General features: G+C 33.7%; 1 protein-coding gene across 12 annotated transcripts in view; it reads left to right on the top strand.

The window, feature by feature from the left end:
• NEK1 (NIMA related kinase 1) overlaps window positions 1-22,108 on the top strand; it is a 206,772-nt gene that overhangs the window by 74,560 nt on the left and 110,104 nt on the right. The gene's annotated exons all lie outside the window — the stretch shown is intronic.

The raw sequence follows: 22,108 nt of genomic DNA, 5'->3' as shown, positions 1-22,108 counted from the left end.
AATAAGGTAAGTATAAATAAAAAGATTTATAGTCTAGTAAACTATGCATTGTAATAGGAAATAAAGATACTCAAAAGCCATTAGCAGAGTATAAAGTTATGACATATTAACTTGTATATTAAAGTTGTGTTATATTTATAGTTGTGCTATAAAGTTGTACTTATTTAACCTGTCATATGCTATATCTTTTATACCCAAGGGAGAAATTCTGTTGTTACTTTGGTTAATTGGGAGTAAGTTCATAGCTGTATCCTTCCTTTAAAAAGAATAGAAATGGGTATAGCAACCCAGATATTCATATTAAAGAAATTCTTGGATTGCTGTTTTGTTTTGTTTTGTTTTTCCTCATATGCTTTTGGTTTTAAATACTTTTAAGTAGCAAAGAATTTTACAGGAAAAGCGGGAAATTAATATTTGGTTAAAAATATGTGTGACTATGCATTTGCTCAAAAGGAAATTAGAAACAAAATTATTTTAAAGCCATCACTAATGCCAATTAACTAAATTAAGTCATGTAGTATCTAAGTAAATATTAAGCTTTTAGATAATCATTTCATTAGTTAAAACTCTTGATAATTTTGACTTGTAGAGGTACACAAATGCTTTGTCCACAGAACAACTGGTGATTGTTTCTGTCTGCTCAGCAGCCCATGAAGCATCACACTCATATAGGAAATAGGTCACTTAGTAATATATTTTTATTAGACTTACTGCATGTCTAGTATAAGTTTATAAGTGGTATCTTTGTGAGTTCATTAATGTAATTATCCAATATAAGATATTTTTTCTTTGAAATAGTATTATAAAAAGTTAGTTGGATTTTTTAATGGTTACTCTTTATATTTTTAATACACATACTTTAATTTGTTTTTCTAATATCTGGAATTAATCAGTATTTGCATCCCTCCTCTTAAGAGTAGAAGAGAACCTCCTGCCATTTCTCTTCCCAGTATCTCCCATGTTAATAGCATCTACAATTTTGGTTACAGATTTTTATTTGAAATATTTTAAAACAATCATTAAACTTATTCAGATTTACAAATTTCTTTCCTCAGCATTGTTCCTCACATCCTACCATTCTCCCCTCAGTTTATCTTTCTTCATACTGGAGACTCTTCTCTGGTATTTCTTTTGGAGAGAAGATTTGTTGGGAAATGCCCTTATTTTGTCCTCCTGTTTGAATGATAATTTGTAGTGGTGGTCTGTGGTGAATTTGATAAGCATTTGTACTCCTATGTTTGAAGTTCTTTTTCCATAGCACTTTGAAGATTCTGCTTTATTGTCTTCTTATGTTTATTGTTGCTAATGAGATGTGATGTTCTGGATCATGTTCCTTTTTAAGGAATTTTTTTCCTGTCTGATAGCTCTTGAGACTATTTTTCTATCCTTGATGTTCTGAAATTTCACTTCAATATTTTTCAATTGTTTTTTTCATTAACCTGTCTCATGTTGTTGCTGGATGCTTTCAGTATGAGTATTTTTAGTTCTGGGAACATTCTCAATTATCATTTCTTTAAGTATTCCTTCTCCTTTTTCTCCTCAAGAGAACTCCTGTTAGACTGGTAAATTAGAAACTCTTCATCTGATGTTCTTTTTTCTGTACTTTTTTTTCATCCTTTTTATCCTTTTCTCCCTTTTTACTATGTTTTGAAAGGATTCCTAGGTAATGTTCCAGCTTACTAATACATTTATTAGTTTTGTCTATTCTGCTCTTTAGCCCATCTAATGAGTTTCTTTTTACTTCAAAAATTTGTGTTCTTATGTCCATGAGTTCTAATTAGTTTTTCCCCAAAACTCTTTGCTTGTGTTCTCATTTCCTGATAATGTACTAGTTCTTATGAAGTCTTGTTCTTAATGTGCTGTTGGCTATGTTACCTTTGTTTCTTCAGTTTTAAAATTTGTTAGCTATTTCATAGTGCTGGTGCTCTTCAAATGTTCACTGTTCTTGATAGTGTGTTCATGTTTGGGAGTGTCAATTTCACTGTTCATTGTCTTTGTTTGAGTAGTCCCTGGAGAAGATGGGAGTATGCCACTGCCATGATCTGTCCTCTGCACAGTTTTCAGTGACAGTAGAGGATGGGTGGGGCATATTAATATTGTGCCAGTGCAAATATCTTGACAGCTTATTTTCTTTCTGGGCTTAGGAGACTCCCATTCTTCCTAGTTATCACCAATCACCAAAGCTTGGTCCTTTCACTCTAAGCTCTCTCTTACCACTCTGGTCTCAAGGTAACTGACACTGTACTTTGGCTTGTGGAGAAGGGCAGTGTACTGGAGGTAACTCTAACTATAATCACTTTTGTCTGCTATTCAACCTTCTCATGCTCTTAGCTTTCAATATGTCTTTGAGCATTCTTCATGTTGCTCTCTCTTTCTGTGGTAGTACTCTCTCTGACATGCTTTTCTTATGCAGTTTTCACAATTTCAACTGATTTTGTGTACTTTCCTTATCTCTATCTTCCTTTTAGTCTTGTTTGTTTTGGAATGCTGGTATGAGTCCACTTAAAACAACAACTTTTCTATTCTAAGATTTTGTGGGAAGGGAAGCAGTAGTTTTCACTCTGCCATCTAGCAATCAGAAATTAGTATATTTCATTATATTGCTGTATTCTCATATATTTTAAAAACATGCTTTAGAGATAAACAGTGCATTTTAAGAATGATTTTTATACAACTTTCCAAGATTCATTCAGTTAAACTGTATAGAAATTCTTTGTTCCCTACATGACTTAAATGTATACATAAAATTTTGCCTTAGAAACGTGGCTAAAAGTGAAGAATTTGTATTTTTCAGTGTATTTGGGTATGTGCCTCATATATTACTTATTTTATTGATTCACTAATTTAGCAAGGCAGTTGTTAAGCATTTTGAGGGTAGAAGGGATATAAAGTTTAATCACACATAGTTTGTCTTTAGAGTAATTTATAATCTAATGTTGGGCAAGAATATATACACTAGTAATGTGAGGCAGAGAGTAGGAGTGAGGGCTGAGGTTAACTGTTTAACCTCAGGATAAGTAGCCTCAGATTTTAATTTCTAAATTGAAACTTTTTAATGATGACACAGAGGTACTATTTAAAACTTGTCTCTCTCTATTAGTTTTCTATTTCTGTGTAACAAGTTACCATAAATTTAGTGGCTTAAAGCAACGCAAATTTATCCCTCACACTTTCTGTGCGTTAAGAATCTGGCATGTATTAGCTGGATCCTCTAACCGTCTTCTCATAAGGCTGAAATCAAGGTGTCAGCCAGCTATGTCATCTTCTGGAGGCTCAACTAGAACAATATCTTCTTCCTTGCTCCCTCAGGGTGTTGGCAGAATTCACTTCCTTGCTGCTGTAGGATTGAGGTCTCCATTGTCTGGCTAACTTTTGGCCTGGGGCTACTCTCAACTCCGAGAGGGTGCTCTCAGGCCCTTGACATGTGGACTTCTCCATCTCAGCAATAGAGAACCTCCTGTGCATGAAATCCCTCTCAGTCTTGAAACTACTGACTGCCCTTTCTGCAACAAGCTAAAGAAAACTGTTTTTAAAGGGCTTATGTGATTAGGTCAGGTCTTTCATATAATCTCTCTGTTTTAACACCAGTCATCCCATTTAACATAAAGTACATCATATTCACAGTCGTGGGGATTAAGCAGGACTTATAAACCTGATGGAGGAGATAGGGATGGCAAGAAATCTTGGAGATTTTAGAATTTTTCCAAGTATACTACCTTTGTTTATAATTTTAGAGATCACATCTGGGGTCAGTAGGTTAGACTAGGTGGAGGAGCTACTTTTTTTTTTTTAATGTACTTTATTTTTTAGAACTGTTTTAGGTTCACAGCAAAACTGAGCGGAAAGTACAGAGATTTCTCATGTATCCCCTTCCCCTACTCATGCATGGCCTCCTTCATTATTAACATCCTGCACTAGAGTGGTACATTTGTTACATTTGATAAACCTACATTGACATATCTTTATCACTCAAAGTCCATAGTTTACATTAGGGCTTGCTTTGGGTATTGTACATTCTGTGGGTTGGGACAAATATATAATGGCATGTATTCACCATTATAGTGTCATACAGAGTAGTTTCCCTGTCGTAAGAGGAGCTTCTTTTAAGTGCTATCTTTAGCAACATGCTTCATATTAGAACATACTACCAATGTTTCTAGACAAAACTTTTTTTCCAGTGGTTTTTAAGATATAGTTTAAATATAATAAAATTCACCAGTGTTAAGTATATATCTTGATGAGTACTGACATTTGTGTAGTCATGTAGCCACTGCCATAATCACGATATAGAACTATTTCATCATCCCCTAAAAGCTTCCCTGTGCCCCTTTGAAGTCAATCACCTCTCCACCCCCACCAAGCAGTAGGCAACCACTGATCTGCTTCTTGTCACTATAGTTTTGTCCTGTCTAGAATTTAATATAAAATCATGAATCATATATAGTTTTTTTGTGTGGTTTTTTTTTTTTATGTTCTCAAGAAATATTTATTGAAAGAATAAACAGTAGAACATCAACAGTGTCCTCAGGAGAATTTTATCTTACCTATCACAATGAAAGTATGGACACTTTTTAAATTAAAATTAATCAGTAATTAAAGTTAGAGTAAAGTTCAGTAATTTTTATGGGATATCAGTTAAGCAGGCTTTAAAATTCTACCCTACAAAATCTGTTCTAAAATTAAACTGATAATTATAATAAGTTGCTTTAAAAAGTGTGTTTGTAACATACCATACTATGGTATACTATGTGTGTGTACAATAATACTACGATAATATATTACCAGAGTAACCATATACTTCTTTTATAATTTTTTTGTTGTTTCAAAATTTTACTAGTATTAAGTATTATAGTTTAAAAATTTTTGCTAGTTTTGTAGATAATAGTTCTATAGTTTTAAACTCTAGTTTTAATGATATAGTATATAGTTTTTTTGTGACTGGCATTATCAGATGTTAGTTCTTTCTTATACCTGAGTCATATTCCTTTGTAAGGATTTACCACAATTTGTTTATCCTTTACTCTGTTGATGGACATTTGTATTGTTTCTTAAATATTGATTCTTTTAAAGCTAATCTAAGTAATGTGATCATTCACTCACTTGTATACATATTTGTGTAATTGACTTGGCTGTCCTCTCTGTGGAGCTCTATTTTCTGACTTGGCATATGCCTCCTCATTATGTGTAACTGAGCTAGTGACTGTTACTACACTCAGGCTTCCGAACACTGCTAGAGAAAAGGCTATAATGATTAATGTCGGATCAGCTTATGGTCTCCTTATCTTCTATCTCTTTACTTAGTCCATAAATTATTTCCTCTCCCTTCTTAACTTTACTTCTTTAGTGTTACTGTCCTACAGACTATAAATGTGTTCATGTTTCTCACATAATTAACTCTGCATACTTTGTAGTCATCATCCCATCTCATTCTTTCTCTTCATAGCCAGACTCCTCAAATGAATAAAGCACTGCTGTCTCTAGCTCCTTACCCTCTATTCGATTTTCAATTTATTATAAATAGCTTATTACCGTATAATCATATTGAAAGAAGTCACCAATGTCTATCTTGCCAAATATTTTTAATCCTCATCTTACTTGACTTTTCTGTGACGTTTGATCATGAACTACTTTGGAATTTCTTCCTTCTTTCTGTGAAACCATCTTCTCTTGGTTTACCCTTTACTTCTCTGATTACAATTTCTTAGTATTTTCTGGAGGATTCTTTTCTTCTTCTAAATCATTAAATGCTGATATTCTCTGAAGCTCTGTCATTGTTATTTTCTCATTATCAATAATATCCTGGGGGTGATCTCACTGATAATTCTACCAAGTGACTTGAAAAGCTATATTAGTAACTCAGAATACTCTCCTAACTTCTTTCCTATCTATCTAGCTGTCTTATGTATATTGTTTTCTCAGTGTTGCATTGGCATCTCCTTTTTTGAACATTTCTTTTTTTAAATTATCATACAGTAAGATTGACCTCATTTTTTTTTCCCAGTTCTGTGAATTTTAACACATGTATAAATTCATATAACCACCACCACAATCAGGTTACAAAACAATTCTATCACCCCAGAAATTTTCTTTTGCTGTCTTTTTATAGTTACACTCTCCCCACACCCCTAACACCCTGCCAACCACTGTTCTGTTCTCCATTGGTATAGTTTTGTCTTTTCCAGAATATTGTATAAATTGCTTGTATGTATAAAATACATAATAGCATGTAACGTTTTGCAACTGGCTTCTTTCCTGCACCATAATGATATCCATGCATGTTGTTACATGTATCAATAGTTTGTTCCTTTTCGTTGCTAAGTAATATTCCATTGTATGGATGTACTACAGTTTGTTTATCCTTTCACCCATTGAGGGACATTTGGCTTATTTCCAATTTGGGGTAATTATGGATAGAACTGCTTTGATTCTTCAATTACAAGTTTTTGTGTGAGGGTAAGTATTTATTTCTTTAGAGTAAATACCCAAGAGTGTATTTGTATTTAGTGGATCATATGATAAGTGTATATTTCACTAGATTTTTTTTTTTTAAACCCATTTTCCAAAGTGGTTGAACTGTTTTGCATTTCCATCAGCAATGTACAAGAGTTCCAGTTGCTTCACATCCCCAACAACATTTGGTATGGTCAGTGTTTTTTATTTTAGCCATCTAAACCATGTGTAGGGAATTTCTCCAAATGTTAGTGATGTTGAATATTTTTTCATGTGCTTACTTGCCATCCTTACATCCTCTATAGAGAAGTGTCTAAGTACTTTGTCCATTTTGATTGTGTTTTCTTATTGTTTAGCTTTGAAAATTTTAAGAATATATTCTAGATGCCAGTCTTTTATTGGATAACTGATTTGCCAATATTTGTTTTCTCCTAGTCTGGAGCTTGGCTTCCCATTTTCATATCAGAATCGTTCACAGAACAAAAGATTTTTACTTTGATGAAGTTCAGTGTGTCAATTTTTTTTTATGGATCATGCTTTTGGTGTCGTGTCTAAGGGCTCTTCCTGTCCAACAATCATAAAGATATTACCTTTTTTTCTTCTTAAGTTTTTTTGGTTTTACTTTTCACCTTTAAATTTGTAAGCCAGGAAAAAACATTTTTTTTGTGATAAAATACACATAACATAAAATATACTGTCTTAATCATTTTAAATTGTGCAATTCAGTGGTATTAAGTACATTGACAATGTTGTCTGTCTTCTTGATTTCTATTTATTTTGCTCTTTCTAGTTTTTTAAGGTAGAAGCTTACTTTGTTGAGACCTTTCTTCTCTTCTAATATTGGTATTATTATATACTATAAATTTCCCTCTAAGCACTTCTTCAGCTGCATTCCACAAATTTTGCTATGTTGTATTTTCATTCTGTTCAAAATGCATAGTCAGCTCTCCTTATCTGCAGATTCCACATATCAGCGCAGATGGAAAATATTTGAAAAATAGCAATATAGCAATGAAAAATAGCAATAAAAAAACAATGAAAAATAGCAATATAGCAATAAAAAATAATGCAATTTTTAAAAAAACACTATAGTATAACAGCTATTTACATAGCATTTACATTGTATTAGATATTATAAGTAATCTAGAGATGATTTAAAGTGTACAGGAGGATTTGCATAGATTGTATGCAAATACATTTTATATAAAGGACTTACACATTCATGGACTTAAGTATCCGTGGGTATCCGAGGGGGGTTCTGGAAGTAATCCCTACAGAAACCGAGGAACAATTGTGCATTAGTCTGTTTCTGTTGCTTATAACAAAATACCTGGAACTGAGTAATTTGTAAGAAAATGAAATTTATTGCCTACAGTTTCTAAGGCTGGGAAGTCCAAAGTCTAGGGAACACATCTGGTGATGGCCTTCCTTGGTGGTGGCTTCAGTGACCCAGGGTATCACATTGTGAGATGGCAGAAGCAGAGGGAGAGAGAGCTCCTTATGTGCTCTCCTTTTAAAGCCCCCAGAACCACTCCCATTTTTCCAAGAATGGATCAATCCATTCACAAGGGATGAAAGGAAGGGATGAGGAAGTCCTCACAATCTAATCACCTCTTCAAGGCCCCACCTTTCAGTTACCATAATAGGATTTTCCACCTTCAACAGTTACAGTGGAGATTAAGCTTCAGTGAGTTTGGGGGGCATTCAATCAATAGCAGACTGTATTCTCATTCTCTTGAGCAATGTTCTTTGGCCCATGGATTACTTTAAAGTGTGTTTAATTTCCAAGTGTTTAGACATTTTTCCATTATCTTCTGTTATTGTTTTCTCGTTTTATTTCATTTTGGTCAGAGAACATGTATATTTTTCTAAGAGCATACTCATTTATTAGAGTTTTGGTGGTTTTTTTTTTTTTTAGCGAATTGATCTTTTTATCAAATCTTACTCTCTTTTTATCGAATCTTATTCTCTTTTTGTATTAGTTTTCTTTTGCATTGTAACAAATTACCACAATTGAGTAGCTTATTACAACACACGTATATTATCTTGCAGTTTTTGTGGATTAGAGGTTTGACACAGCTTAGCTAGGTCCTCTGCTTAGAGTCTCATAGGGCTGTAATCAAGGTCAGCCAGGCCATATTCTTATCTGGAAGCTCAACTGGGGAAGGATTTACTTCTAGCTCATTCATGTTAGGGAGAGAATTCATTTTCTTGTGGCTCAATGAAGAAGAGCCCCAGCTACTTGCTGGCTGTCAACTGGAGGTCTCCTTCAGTTCCTAGAGGCCACCACATTCCCAAAGACCAACTGAAGTTCCTTGACACATGGACCCTCCAACATACATGCTTACTTCATCAAGTGAGGGAAGTTTATGGAAGGAGTGTGCTAGTAGGACAGAATGATATGTAATGTAATGATTATAGGAGTGACTTCCTATTACCTTTGTCATAGTCTACTGGTTAGAAGCAAATCATAGGTCCTCTTCACATTCAAGGCTGTGAACATCAGGAGACAGGGATCATGGAGGCCACCTTAGAGTCTGTGAGCCACATTCTTGTTGTTTGTTTGTTTGTTTGAAGACTACTTTCTTTGATATTAATATAGCCATTCCAGCTTCTTTAGATTAGTGTTTGTGATATATCTTGTTCCATATTTTTGCTTTTAATCTACCTTAGTGATTGTTTGAAGTAAATTTTTTGTAATGAATCTATAATTGGTTCACGTGTTTTCTTTTTTAGTCCAATCTAACAATCCCTGTCTCCTAATTGCTGTGTTTCAGTGATTACATTACCTTATTATATTTAATGACATTTAATGTAATTATTGATGTGTTTGGATTTAGGTAGGTCTAACACTTTATTTGTTTTGTGTTTGTTTCCTCTGGTTTTGTTTCTCTCCACTTTCTTGCTGCTTTATGTTTTTTGAACTCTAAAGTGGTCCATTTTAATTATTGTGATTTTGACTATCTTTTTTTTCCATATAACTTTTTAGTGTTGCTTCAGGGATTAAAAATATGTACTGTTCACAATCTATGTTTAAAAGATATGTTACTACTTCAATTGGAATGTGGAAATCTTTCCATCAAGAGGTCCCTTTACCCTTTCTTCTTTACGATATAGTTGTCTCGTATATTACATTTATATACATTAAAATCTCACCAGGTAATGTTATAATTTTTGCTTTTAACTCTCAAAAATATTTAAGAACTCAAGAGGGGAGGAATACTTTGTTATATTTATATAAACATTTACCATTTCTATTGCTATTCTGTCATTCCTCGTGTATCAAGTTTTCTTCTTATATCATTTCCCTTCTGTCTGAAAAAATTCCTTTAGCAGTTCTTTTAGATTAGGGCTGACTCTGAACTGTCCTAGTTTTACTTTATCTGAGAATATCTTTATTTGTCTTCATTATAGTTTTTGATAAGAAATCCTCATTCATTCAACTTTTTTCTCCTATAGTTAATATTTTGTTTTTCTCTAGATACTTTCAAGATACATACATACATACATACATACATACATATATATATATATATATATATATATATATATATATATATAGTCTTTAGTTTTCATCAGTGTGACAAAGTGATCTCTGGGCATGGATTTTTGGGAGTTTATTCTGTTTGTGGTTTGCTACTTTCTTGAATTTGTAGGTTTATGCCTTACCCTGAACTGGTGATGGTTGAGCCATTATTTCTTCAAATATTTTTTCAGCACTACACTCTTTCCTTTCTTCTTCTGGTTCTCAGATGACATCAATGTTAGATGTTTTGTTCTTCTCCTACAGGTGCATGAAGCTCTCTTCAATTTTTTTCCAATTTTTGTTTCTATCTATTGTTCAAACTGGATAATTTCTGTTCTTCTGTTTTTAAGTCCACTTTCTCTTTCCCTTTCATCCTTATTCTGCTTATTAGGTCCATCCAGTGAGTGTTTTATTTTGGTAATTCTGTTTTTCATTTCTTTATTTCCATATAGCATTTTTTACTATTACTTTCCTTTTTTTTTTTTTTTGGATCTAATAAACATTTATGACCACTTCATCTAACAACACCACATTTTTCTCAAGACTGCATAGACCATTCACCAAGACAGACTGAATTTGGGGCCATAAAACACACTTTAACAAATATTTTAAAAATTTTTGTCCACAAGACAAGTCTTAATACATTTCAAAGGACTAAGATCATAGAAAATATGTTCTCTAACCACAATAACAGAAGGAAATTTAGAAAATTCACAAATGTGTGGAAATTAAACACTCTCCTAAATAAATAGTGAGTAAAAGAAAAATCACAGGGAAATTAGAGAGTACTTTGAGATAAAAATCAGAGCACAACATATCAAAATTTATAGGATGCAGGCTCATGCAGGGCTTAGAGGAAAATTTATACTTGTAAACACCTATATTAAAAATAAGTAAAGTCTCAAATCAGTAATGTAAATTTCTACCTTAAGAAAATAGAAAAAGTAGAGCAATTTAAATCAAAAGCAGATATAAGTAGGAAATAACAAAGATTACAACAGTAATATATGAAACAGGGAATTAAAAAACAGAAAATCAACAAAACCTGAAGTGATTCTTTAAAAAGATCAACAAAATTTGCAATCTTTTATCTAGACTGACAAAGAAAAAAAGAGAGAAGACCAAAATTACTAAAATCAGAAATAAAGCAGGGGCATAATTATTTTGTCATTATGGTTTTTTGTGGTGATAAGATTTAGTTTCTTTCTCTTTGTCGTTTACATTTTTGTTCTGCTGATGGATTTTATATTTTCTTGTATATTCGTAGTAGTGGTTATAATTTTTCGGATTCCAGGTGCAAGACTTCCTTGAGGATTTCTTGTAGAGATAGTTGTGTGATGGTGAACTCCTGCAGTTTTTGTTTGTCTGGAAAATACACTATTTTCTCACTCATTTCTAAAGGATAGCCTTGCTGGGTATAGTATTCTTGGCTGACAGTTTTTTTCTTTTAGTATTTTGAATGTATCATCCCATTTTCTCTGGGCTTTAGCGTTTCTGTTCAGAAGTCTTCTGTTAGTCTGATAGGGCTTCCCTTAAAGGTGACTTGACTTTGTTCTCTTGCTTCTTTTAAGATTTTTCTTTGTTTTTGAGCTTTGCCAGTTTGACTGTAATGTGTCTTGGAGAGATCTTTTTGGGTTGAATATGTTTGGGGATCTTTGAGTCTCCTTGATTTGAAGGTGTGTGTCTCTCCCTATACCTGGGAAGTTTTGCATTATTATTTCATTGCATAGATTTTCCATGCCTTTTCCTTTCTCCTCTCCTTCTGAAACACCCATGATTTGAATGTTTATGTGCTTAAGGTTGTCTGTTAGCTCTTTTATATTTTCTTCATTTTTTGAAATTATTTTTTCCTTTTTTTGTCCTCCTGAGTTATTTTGAAAAGACTCTCTTTAAGATCAGAAATTCTTTCTTCTGCTTGTTCCAGCCTGCTGCTTAAGATATCAGTTGTGTTTTTTATTTTGTTGAGTGAGTCTTTCAGTTCCATGAGTTCTGCTACATTCTTTTTTAAGGCATTATTCTCTTTGTAAATTTCCTCCTTCATATCCTGGATTTTTTTCTCATTTCATTATGTTGTCTAACTGAGTCTCCTTGTATCTCAGAGAGTTTGCTTTAGATGGTTGTTTGTAATGCCTTTTCAGGCATTTCATGGGTTTCCTGCTCTGTAGGGTCTGGTGTTTGAGAATAACTGTATTCTTTTGGTGGAGTCATATTTTGGGGGTTTTTCATATTTCTAATATCTCTATGTTGATGTCTGGTCATCTAATAGAGCAGTTGCTTCTTCTGTTACTCTGAAGTGGGCTTTTAGGAGGGAGGCATCCTCTCCTTTTTCTAGTCTCTGTTAGTGACTCTCCTTGTGTCAATGCAGTTGAGTAGCTGGCAGGTTGCCTGCACAGTGGCTGTGGCTACTTCTGTGGCATCGAGCCGCTGTTACAGCAACCGTGGCTGTGGCAGTGGTTGTAGTGGGCCGCCTGTGTGGAAACGGTGTTTCAGCATGCTCTCTTCCCTGCCTCTGAGATGAAGTGGCTGCCCTCAGCTCCTTCCTTGGACCCGAGGCATGCTCTCTTGCCTCAGTGCAACTTTCTGTTCTAACCTTTTTTCAAGAGTGTTCATGATCATGATTGTTAAAGCATTTTTATAATAGTGTATTAGTTCGTTTATGTTGCTCATAACAAAGTACACGGAACTGGGTGATTTATAAAGAAATGAAATTTATTGCTTACAGTTTCTGAGGCTGGGAAGTCCAAAGTCCATCTAATGGTGGTAAAAGTGACTCAGGGGCCTCACGTTGCAAAATGGTGGAAGCAGATAGAGCAGGGACAGAAGAACAGACTTTCCTCTTCTTTTAAAGCCCTCAGCACCATACCCCTGATCACCATTTTTAATCCATTCACTACTACAGCATCCTAAAATTCAATCACCCCTCTTTAAGGCTCCACACTTCAATTACCAGAATAGGATTTCCCACCCTCTTAGCAGTCACAGTGGGGCTAAGTTTCTAATATGTAAAACTTGGGGGACACAATTCAAACTTCAGGGAGTTTGGGGGGACATAATTCAATCCACTACAAATAATTTCTTTAAAATTTTTGTCAGATAATTATATCATTTGTGTCTTCTAATCAAAATCTCTTTATCACCTATTCCCATGTAAATTAGGATTTTTGTGGTTCTTCATAGACTGATTAATTTTGGATTGTATCTTAGACATTTAGAATATTATTAGACTCTGGGTTTTATTTAAATTTTATGGATACCATTGATTTTATTTACCTGAGCAGGCAATTGACCCATCAGGCTTAGGCTACAAGTTTCTACCTTCCTTCTGAGGGCTGTGTGTGGTTCCACTTACACTTCTTTTCTCAAGGCTTTGCAGTGCCCTTCAGATCTGTCCCATCATGTGTGTGCCACCCAGTGTGGTCTGTCTGAGATTTGGATGTTAATCTATTTGTTAGCTCAGTGCTCAGAATTTTTGCTGAATAGGATTAGATCAACAGGTTGTGCATGGGCCCAGGACTTTATGAAGAATTGTTCTAAGCTCCTCCCTGTCTACCATCTCCTTGATGGCTTTCCATTCCCTGGGGCTACAGGAAATGGAAAAACTTTCAGTCTACTAGCTGTAAACCTCCCCTATCTGTAATTTCATCATTTCTGAGGCCAGGCAGCAGGAGGACAGAGAGAGAGAGAAAAACAACAGCTTTTAGCCCTACTTTTTTAGATCTTCAGTTTCACAGGAGGCAAAGGTGCCCCTCTCTCAAAGTTTTTGTTCCTTTAATCTCCTATTGTTACTGCTGTCTGGGCTGCCACCATAGCAGTAAGATTTCCTGAGGGCTGGGACACACGAGAAAGGGGAAAAAAAGAAAAGAAAAAAATGGGAGATTTCCTCCTTTCTCCGTGTGTTTTAAGCATTACCTTCTCTATACCTTGAGCTATACTAGTATAGCTAACTAGCTATACTAGTTTCTTTTGTATCTTTGTCATCTCCAGAGTGCTTAGTTTCAAGTTTTCAGCCAAGTTAAGTTCTGGCCATGGGATACAGTAGTTTAAAAAAAAAAGAATTGATATACTTACCACATGTTTGGTGGTACTTTGAGTTCCAGTGTTCTGATCTGCCTGCTGGTGTTTAACTTTTCAGTCTTCAAATGTTCTAAGTTTAAGAGTTGCATTCATCGGGAAAGAAAGGGTGGCATGTTCTTATCCCATCGTACCTGGATCTGGAATTTTCTGGTACCTCATTCTTAATATTTTCAAGACTAAATTTATTTCATTGTCTTCAAACCCACTGCTCTTCCTATAGTACCCATCTCACTATAGAGCATCACCCTAAAGGTGGCTTGGCTTTGAGGTTGCTAGTTTGAGTTACTGGGAATTCAAGCCATATTTTCTCTATAACTGTCTAACCCAACTTACATCCAATCAGTGACCAAATCTTGTATTTTTTACCTACTGAGTATCTTTTATTCATCTCCTTTCTATTTTTATTATTTTTGCTCTAGTTAAGATCCTTATCCCTTACTAGTCTTTTCATCTCCTTATCTCTAATTTTGAACCCTCTTAATGCATCTCTTTCTTGAGCTTCCAAAGTGATGTTTCTAAAACAAAATTAAACATATTTCTCATCTGCTTAAAGCTATTCCGTGTTTATTGCTTGGAGAGTAAATTAAAAACTCTATTTTAGCACAAAACTTCCATCTCTCCTTTCTCAATTTTCCTCTCTCTCTTCCCTTCTTCATTTCTCAAACTTCAGCAGTACCAGAGTATTTGCAGTTCCCTGAAAGTACCATATTTCTAGTTATTACCTGAAATCTCATATCCCTTATCTTCTTGGAGAGATAGTTCATAGTACCTTTCTGGTGCTTGGATTGTGTGGTACCCTTGTTGGCTTGAGGATTACTACAGGAGATATAGGAGAGAGTCAAGGCAGAAAAATAAACATTGTTAGTACCACTGAATTGTTTTCTCACACTGTGGTGCTGTGAGGATGATGATTTCCTATAGAAATAATTACTGTTTATATGTTCAGTGTGTTATATAGTTTATAAAAAGCTTTCTGATTTGATTTTTTTTGGCTTCATTTATCTTCCATAGGAACTTCATAGTATAGATGTTGTGTTATTACCATAAGAAAAGGATTGATTCTATTCAACAAGTGTATGTTGCCCATCTGTGTTGTGCAAGGCATTGTTAAGTGTGGAGGATAAACAATAAAAGACTCTTGGATCCTTTCCAAGAGTTAATCAGCCCTTATTAATTAACTAGTTAATTAAGTAGAGAGGCTTAGTGGCGGGTAGAGGGGTAAGGTAGAAAACCCATGAAGTACTTCAGAATCTACTTGGAAAACATCATCTAAAGTCTATGGGAACAGTTGCTTATAGTGATGTGCTAAGTCATCCAAGCCTATGTCATGTATAGGAGACCCTCCTTAGCCCAGCATTATTGATATTGGGGAAAAAACACTTACAGTAAATCTAGCTAAAATAAGGATCTACATTTGTAGTAGAGTGGAAAAAAAGTTTAATTGGGATTTTACCTTGAAAAATGCAATCTTAAAATTATTTTATCTTATATTTATCAGAATTTTGCCTATATTTGCAACTATAGTCATGCATCACTTAACAATGGGAATACATTCTGAGAAATGGATTGCTAGGTGATATTGTCATTGTGCAAACATCATAGAGTATACTCACACAAACCTAGATGGTATGGCCTACTATACACCTCCAGCTCCATTATACTCTTATGGGACTACCGTCATATGTGCTGTCCGTTGTGGACCAAAACATCACGATGCAGCACATGACTATATTTTAATTTTGAAAGTTCTTAATTTGAGAAGAATTATAATTTTCCTGATAGAATCATTTAATAAATATTATCTATATATTATCAAATCCAAGATATGACTGATTGTGGGGTGCATTGTTATTTTACATATGAGTAAAAGAGAAAAAAATGTTGCTGATTTAACTATGGTCTAGTGCTTTTTATCACTTAACCTTTTTATTTTTATACTTGATGAAATACCTCTTTTAGACTTATTTTTTATTATATCATTCTTGCATGCATAAGAAGTAAACTATGAATGAAATCAATTGGTAAAAGTATTAATTACTAAATCTACTTCACATTCATAATTTGACTATCCAATAATTTTTTTTTTTTAAATATTAGGGTCATTTATGTTCATGTATTCTCACATAATATAATCCTTCGTGCCACCAACTACATTGATATTTCAGCATTTATTAAAAGAGTACTGTAATTTTGTCTCTGGGATTTTCTCTAAACCAGTCAACACCAGTCTGCAAGTTGTAATGCCAACACTTTCTTGCTCTTATCTGAAGGTATCAATGGAAGGTTTTCTTTCTTTTTTTTTTTTTAAATTTTTTTTCTTTCTTTTTTATTCTTTCTTTTTATTTTTTTTTAATTTTATTTTGTCGATATACATTGTGGTTGATTATTGATGCCCCTTACCAAAACCTCCCTCCCTTCTCTCTCTCCTCCCTTCCCCCCAACAATATCCTTTCTGTTTGCTTGTTGTATCAACTTCAAGTAATTGTGGTTGTTATATCTTCTTCCCCACCCCCCACCCCCGGTTTTTTTTTTTGTGTGTGTGTGTGTGTGTGAATTTATATATTAATTTTTAGCTCCCACCAATAAGTGAGAACATGTGGTATTTCTCTTTCTGTGCCTGACTCGTCTCATTTAATATAAGTCTCTCAAGGTCCATCCATGTTGTTGCAAATGGCAGTATTTCATTCGTTTTTATAGCTGAGTAGTATTCCATTGTGTAGATGTACCACATTTTCCGTATCCACTCATCCGATGATGGACATTTGGGCTGGTTCCAACTCTTGGCTATTGTAAAGAGTGCTGCAATGAACATTGGGGAACCAGGTATACCTTCGACTTGATGATTTCCATTCCTCTGGGTATATTCCCAGCAGTGGGATAGCTGGGTCATATGGTAGATCTATCTGCAATTGTTTGAGGAACCTCCATACCATTTTCCATAGAGGCTGCACCATTTTGCAGTCCCACCAACAATGTATGAGAGTTCCTTTTTCTCCACAACCTCGGCAGCATTTATCGTTCAGAGTCTTTTGGAGTTTAGCCATCCTAACTGGGGTTAGATGGTATCTCAATGTGGTTTTGATTTGCATTTCCCGGATGCTGAGTGATGTTGAGCATTTTTTCATATGTCTGTTGGCCATTTGTTTATCTTCCTTAGAGAAATGCCTACTTAGCTCTTTTGCCCATTTTTTAATTGGGTTGCTTGTTTTTTTCTTGTAAAATTGTTTGAGTTCCTTATATATTCTGGATATTAATCCTTTGTCAGATGTATATTTTGCAAATATTCTCTCCCACTCTGTTGGTTGTCTTTTAAATCTGTTAATTGTTTCTTTTGCTGTGCAGAAGCCTTTTAGTTTGATATAATCCCATTTGTTTATTTTTCCTTTGGTTGCCTGTGCTTTTGGGGTCATATTCATGAAGTCTGTGTCCAGTCCTATTTCCTGAAGTGTTTCTCCTATGTTTTCTTTAAGAAGTTTTATTGTTTCAGGGTGTATATTTAAATCCTTAATCCATTTTGAGTTGATTTTAGTATATGGTGAGAGGTATGGGTGTAGTTTCATTCTCCTGCATATGGATATCCAGTTATCCCAGCACCATTTGCTGAAGAGGCAGTCCCTTCCCCAGTGAATAGGCTTGGTGCCTTTGTCAAAGATCAGATGGCAGTGTGTGGGTTGATTTCTGGATTCTCTATTCTATTCCTCAATGGAAGGTTTTCAACAACTACCAGAGCTCATATTTTTTCTTGAAAGAACCCTCAAATTATTTTTTTAATTGAAACTTTAAGGGGTGGCAGTTGTCTGGTTATCACACACACAGACACACACACAAAAAAAATAAAGTTCATGCATTCATGCAATAACGTCTGTATTTCAACTGCTACCTAACCAACAATGATTGTAAGATGCCATTTATTATAAGATGCACCCCCATTACAGAGATGTTAAAATATAAAAAATGTTCATGTTAGAACTGATGAAAGATGGTACACTCTTCACTTCATGTTTTACTTTTATAGTTATATTACAAAGAGAACCATTTTTGCAAATGTTTTTAAACCATTTTTGACTTTAGCAGTTTTCCAAAAATTCATGTTTTGATATCCCCAAAATTCTGAAGTACCAGCATCATAATTCTTTGCAGTTTTCTTTTATTCTGTTATTAACTTACCTAATTCTGTCATATTTGTAGATGGTTTTCCATGTGATTTGAACAGTTTTCCAATATCTCTGTTACTATCTTCATGAAATTCTTCATCTTTGGCAAGATTTTCAATTTTGCTTACCAGTTGATGTGAATTAGATGTGCATTATATTATCAGGTTTTTATATCATCCAACAATCAGGGAGAGATTGACCAACAGAGACCTTTATGTGATGAGTGTGAACAGAAGCTAACGTTAAGTGGATGGAGGGATTTGTGGGGACTGCTTTTATAGTGGTCACTAATGCATGTTTATAGTCATTATTATTGCATGTTTTGGGGCTATGACAACTTTTGCTTCTCAACTCAACATTGTAACTGCTGAGATCTTCATATAACAGCTGCGCCTATAGCACAATACAATAATGGATGTTTATAAGAATGACTTGACTTTTCAGGAAAAAAATTATCAACATCAGGAATTTAAATCAGCAGATAATATTTTCCCATTGATAAATATTCATACCCATGGTTTGTTTCAATAATTTGAAAATGTACATATATTTACATTGTAGTTTATCCTTATAGCCACTCACAAAAATCTCCATTTTAGTAATGAAGAGATGCAGTCTTAAAGAGGTCATAACAGATCCAGGTCTTAAACCTAATATGTATTAGCTGATACTTTTAAATATCACATTATAAATAAACAAGCCTAAACAGTTAGGATTAAGTTTCAAGTCTTAACAGTTAATCCTCCAGAACTGGAAAACTACTGCAGTTAAATTATTTGAAGAGTACATTTTATTAACTATTTTGGGAAACCACAGTGAAGTAAAACATTGTTTCTGTGGTGAAATGAAGTTTGTGACCTATGAACAAGCATTTGGATCATAAACAGTTTTTAGGCTGAATTATAGTTTAAAGAAACCATGGATTTCAAAATAATTTTATATGCTTTTATATGAATTCAACATTTATATCAGAGTCTCAAGAATCTGTGGAGAAATACAAAAGATTTAACATTTGTATCATCAGAGTCCAAAGAAAGAGTGTGTGAGTAAAAAATGTATTTGAAGAAATAATTGCTGAAAACTCTCCACATTTGGTGAAAGACATAAACCTACAGATTTAACAAGCTGAGCAAATCCCACAATAGGGTAAACTCAAAGTATTAACACCAAGAATTTTCAACTTCTGAAGTAAAAGACAAAATAAATCTTAAAAACAGCCAGAGAGAAATAACATATTCTGTATAAAGGAGCACCAGGTTTAATTATAGCAGAATTCTCATGTCAAACCATGGAGTTCAGAGGAAGTGGCACATTTTCTTAAGTGCTGAAATATTGTCAATATGAATCCTATATCTGATGAAACTGTCCTTTAGGAATGAAGGAGAATTAAAGGCATTCTTAAGTGACACTAAAAGAATCTATTGGTCACAGAACAAAATAAAGTGACTAAGGACAAAGAGATAAAGTGAAACATTACCTAATAACAAAAGAATCAGTGCACTAAGTTATTGCAGTCCTAAATGTGTACACACTGAACAACAAAGCTTCAAAATATATAAAGCAGAAACTGATAGAACTGAAAGGAGAAATAAATCCACAATTATAGTTGGAGACTTCAACACTCCACTCTCTGCAGTTGATAGAACTACTAAGGTAGAAAATCAGCAAGGATATAGAATAGCTAAACACCACCACTAACCATCAAGATCTAATTTGCACTTATAGAACTTTGCACCCAAGAATAGCAGAGTATACTTTTTTTTCAAACACCCAGGGAATATTTATTAAGATAGATAATATAGTGGTTCATAAAACAAGCCTTAACATATTTAGAAGACTTTAGAACAAACTTCAGTTACTCTAAATACTTCATGCAGGGATATATTTTTTTAACATAATGTTATCAAACTAGAAATCAGTAACAGGAAGATGATAGGAAAAATCTCCAAACACTTGAAAATTAAACAACACACTTGTAAATAATTCATATGTCAAAGAGGAAATCTAAAAACAAATTTAAAGAACTGAATGAAAATAGACACACAACATATAAAAATTAATGGCATACATCTAAAGCACTATTGTGAGGGGAATTTGTAGCACTAAATGCTTATCTCGGAAAAGAATAAATGTCTCAAATCAGTAATCAAGGTTCCTACCTTAAGATGGTAGAAAAAAGAGCAAAGTAGATCCAAAGTAAACAGAGTAGAAATCTATGAAGTTGAAAATAATAATACTATAGAAAAATTAAATGAAACAGTAAGCTGATTCTTAGAAAAATAGAAATGAAATTGGTAAATTTCTAGCAAGACTGACAAAGACAAAGAGAAAATATAAATCACCAATATCAGGAATGAAACAAAGGTTATGTCTGTGGATCTTGTAGCAATTAAAAGGATAATAACATACAACTTTACACACAGATAAAAAGCTGTTGAAAAAAATCTTCAGGCCTAGATAGTTTTTCTGGAGAATTTTACCAAACATTCAAAGAAGAATTAACACCAGTTTGATACAATGATACAATCTCTTCCAGGAAATAGTAGCAGAGTGAATGCTTCTCAACTCAATTTGAAGCCTGTATTACGCTAATATCAAAACCAGACAAAGAGAGTGCACACACAATAAAAAGCAAACTATGTCTCTCATAAACTTAGATATAAAAATCCTCAACAAAATTTTAGTAAAATGAAATCAACTATAACCAAATGAAATTTAGTCTGGACATACAAATCTTTTTCAATATTAGAAAATCAATGTGATCTACCATATCAACAGGCTAAAGAAGAAACATTATATGATTATATCAATTAATGCAGAAAATCTTGGACAAAAGCTAGCACCCATTCATGATTTTTTAAAAACTGTCAATACACTAATAATAGCGGGGAGCAACCTCAGCCTCATAATCGGCATCTGCAAAAACCCTACATCTAACATTATACTTACAAGAAGAAGACTGAATGCTGTTCCTCAAGAGAAAAGGAAGGATATTTAGAGAAAAGGCAAGGATATTTGCCCTCACCACTTTTATTTGATATTATACTGCAAGTTATAGTTACTGCAATAAAGCAAGAAAAAGAAATAAAAGGCTTTAAAAGAAGAAATAAAATTGTGCTCTTTCCTGTTAACATGATCATCTGCATAGAAAATCCCAAGGAGTCTACAAAAACATTCCTAGAACTAAAAAGCGAATTTATTATGGTTGCAGATACAAGATCAATACACAAAAATCAATTGAATTTATATATATTGACAATGAGCAAGCAAGAAATGATATAAAAATGTAATACCATTTACAATTGCTCCAAAGAAAGTGGAAAAAAATCTAACAAAACATATGCAAGATTTGTGCAATTAAGATGAGAAAATGTTGATGAAAGAAATTCAAGAAGAGCTAAATACTTGGATATACAGTGTTCATGAATCAGAAGACTCAACATAATAAAAATGGCAATTCTTCTTAAATTGATATGTAGGTTTAATGTAATTCCTATGAAAATCTCAGAAAAGGGTTTTTTTTTTAATGGATATAGACAAGCTTATTCTAAAACACATATGGAAAGAGAAAGGTCTTAAAATAGTCAAAACAATTTTGAAGGAGAAGAAGAAAGTGGGAGGAATGACTCTTCTTGATTTTAAAGCTGACTTAGAGCTACAGTAATCAAAACAGTATAGTACTGGTGAAGGTATAGACACAAAGATCACTGGAACAATATGGAGAACTGCAAAATAGCTTCACACAAATGTACCTAGTTGGTTCTTGACAAATAAGTAAAAGCAATTCAATGGAGGAAGAATAGCCTTTTCAATATTATTGCTGGAGGAATTGGACATCTGTTGGCCAAAAAAAAAAAAAAAAATGAACCTTGACCTAAACCTCACACATTACAAACTAATTAAC

Source organism: Cynocephalus volans, chromosome 13, assembly GCF_027409185.1.
Source record: "Cynocephalus volans isolate mCynVol1 chromosome 13, mCynVol1.pri, whole genome shotgun sequence".
NCBI classification, from domain to species: Eukaryota; Metazoa; Chordata; class Mammalia; order Dermoptera; family Cynocephalidae; genus Cynocephalus; species Cynocephalus volans.
Note: the sequence above shows the minus strand (reverse complement) of the source record. Positions and strands in the feature narration are given on the sequence as shown.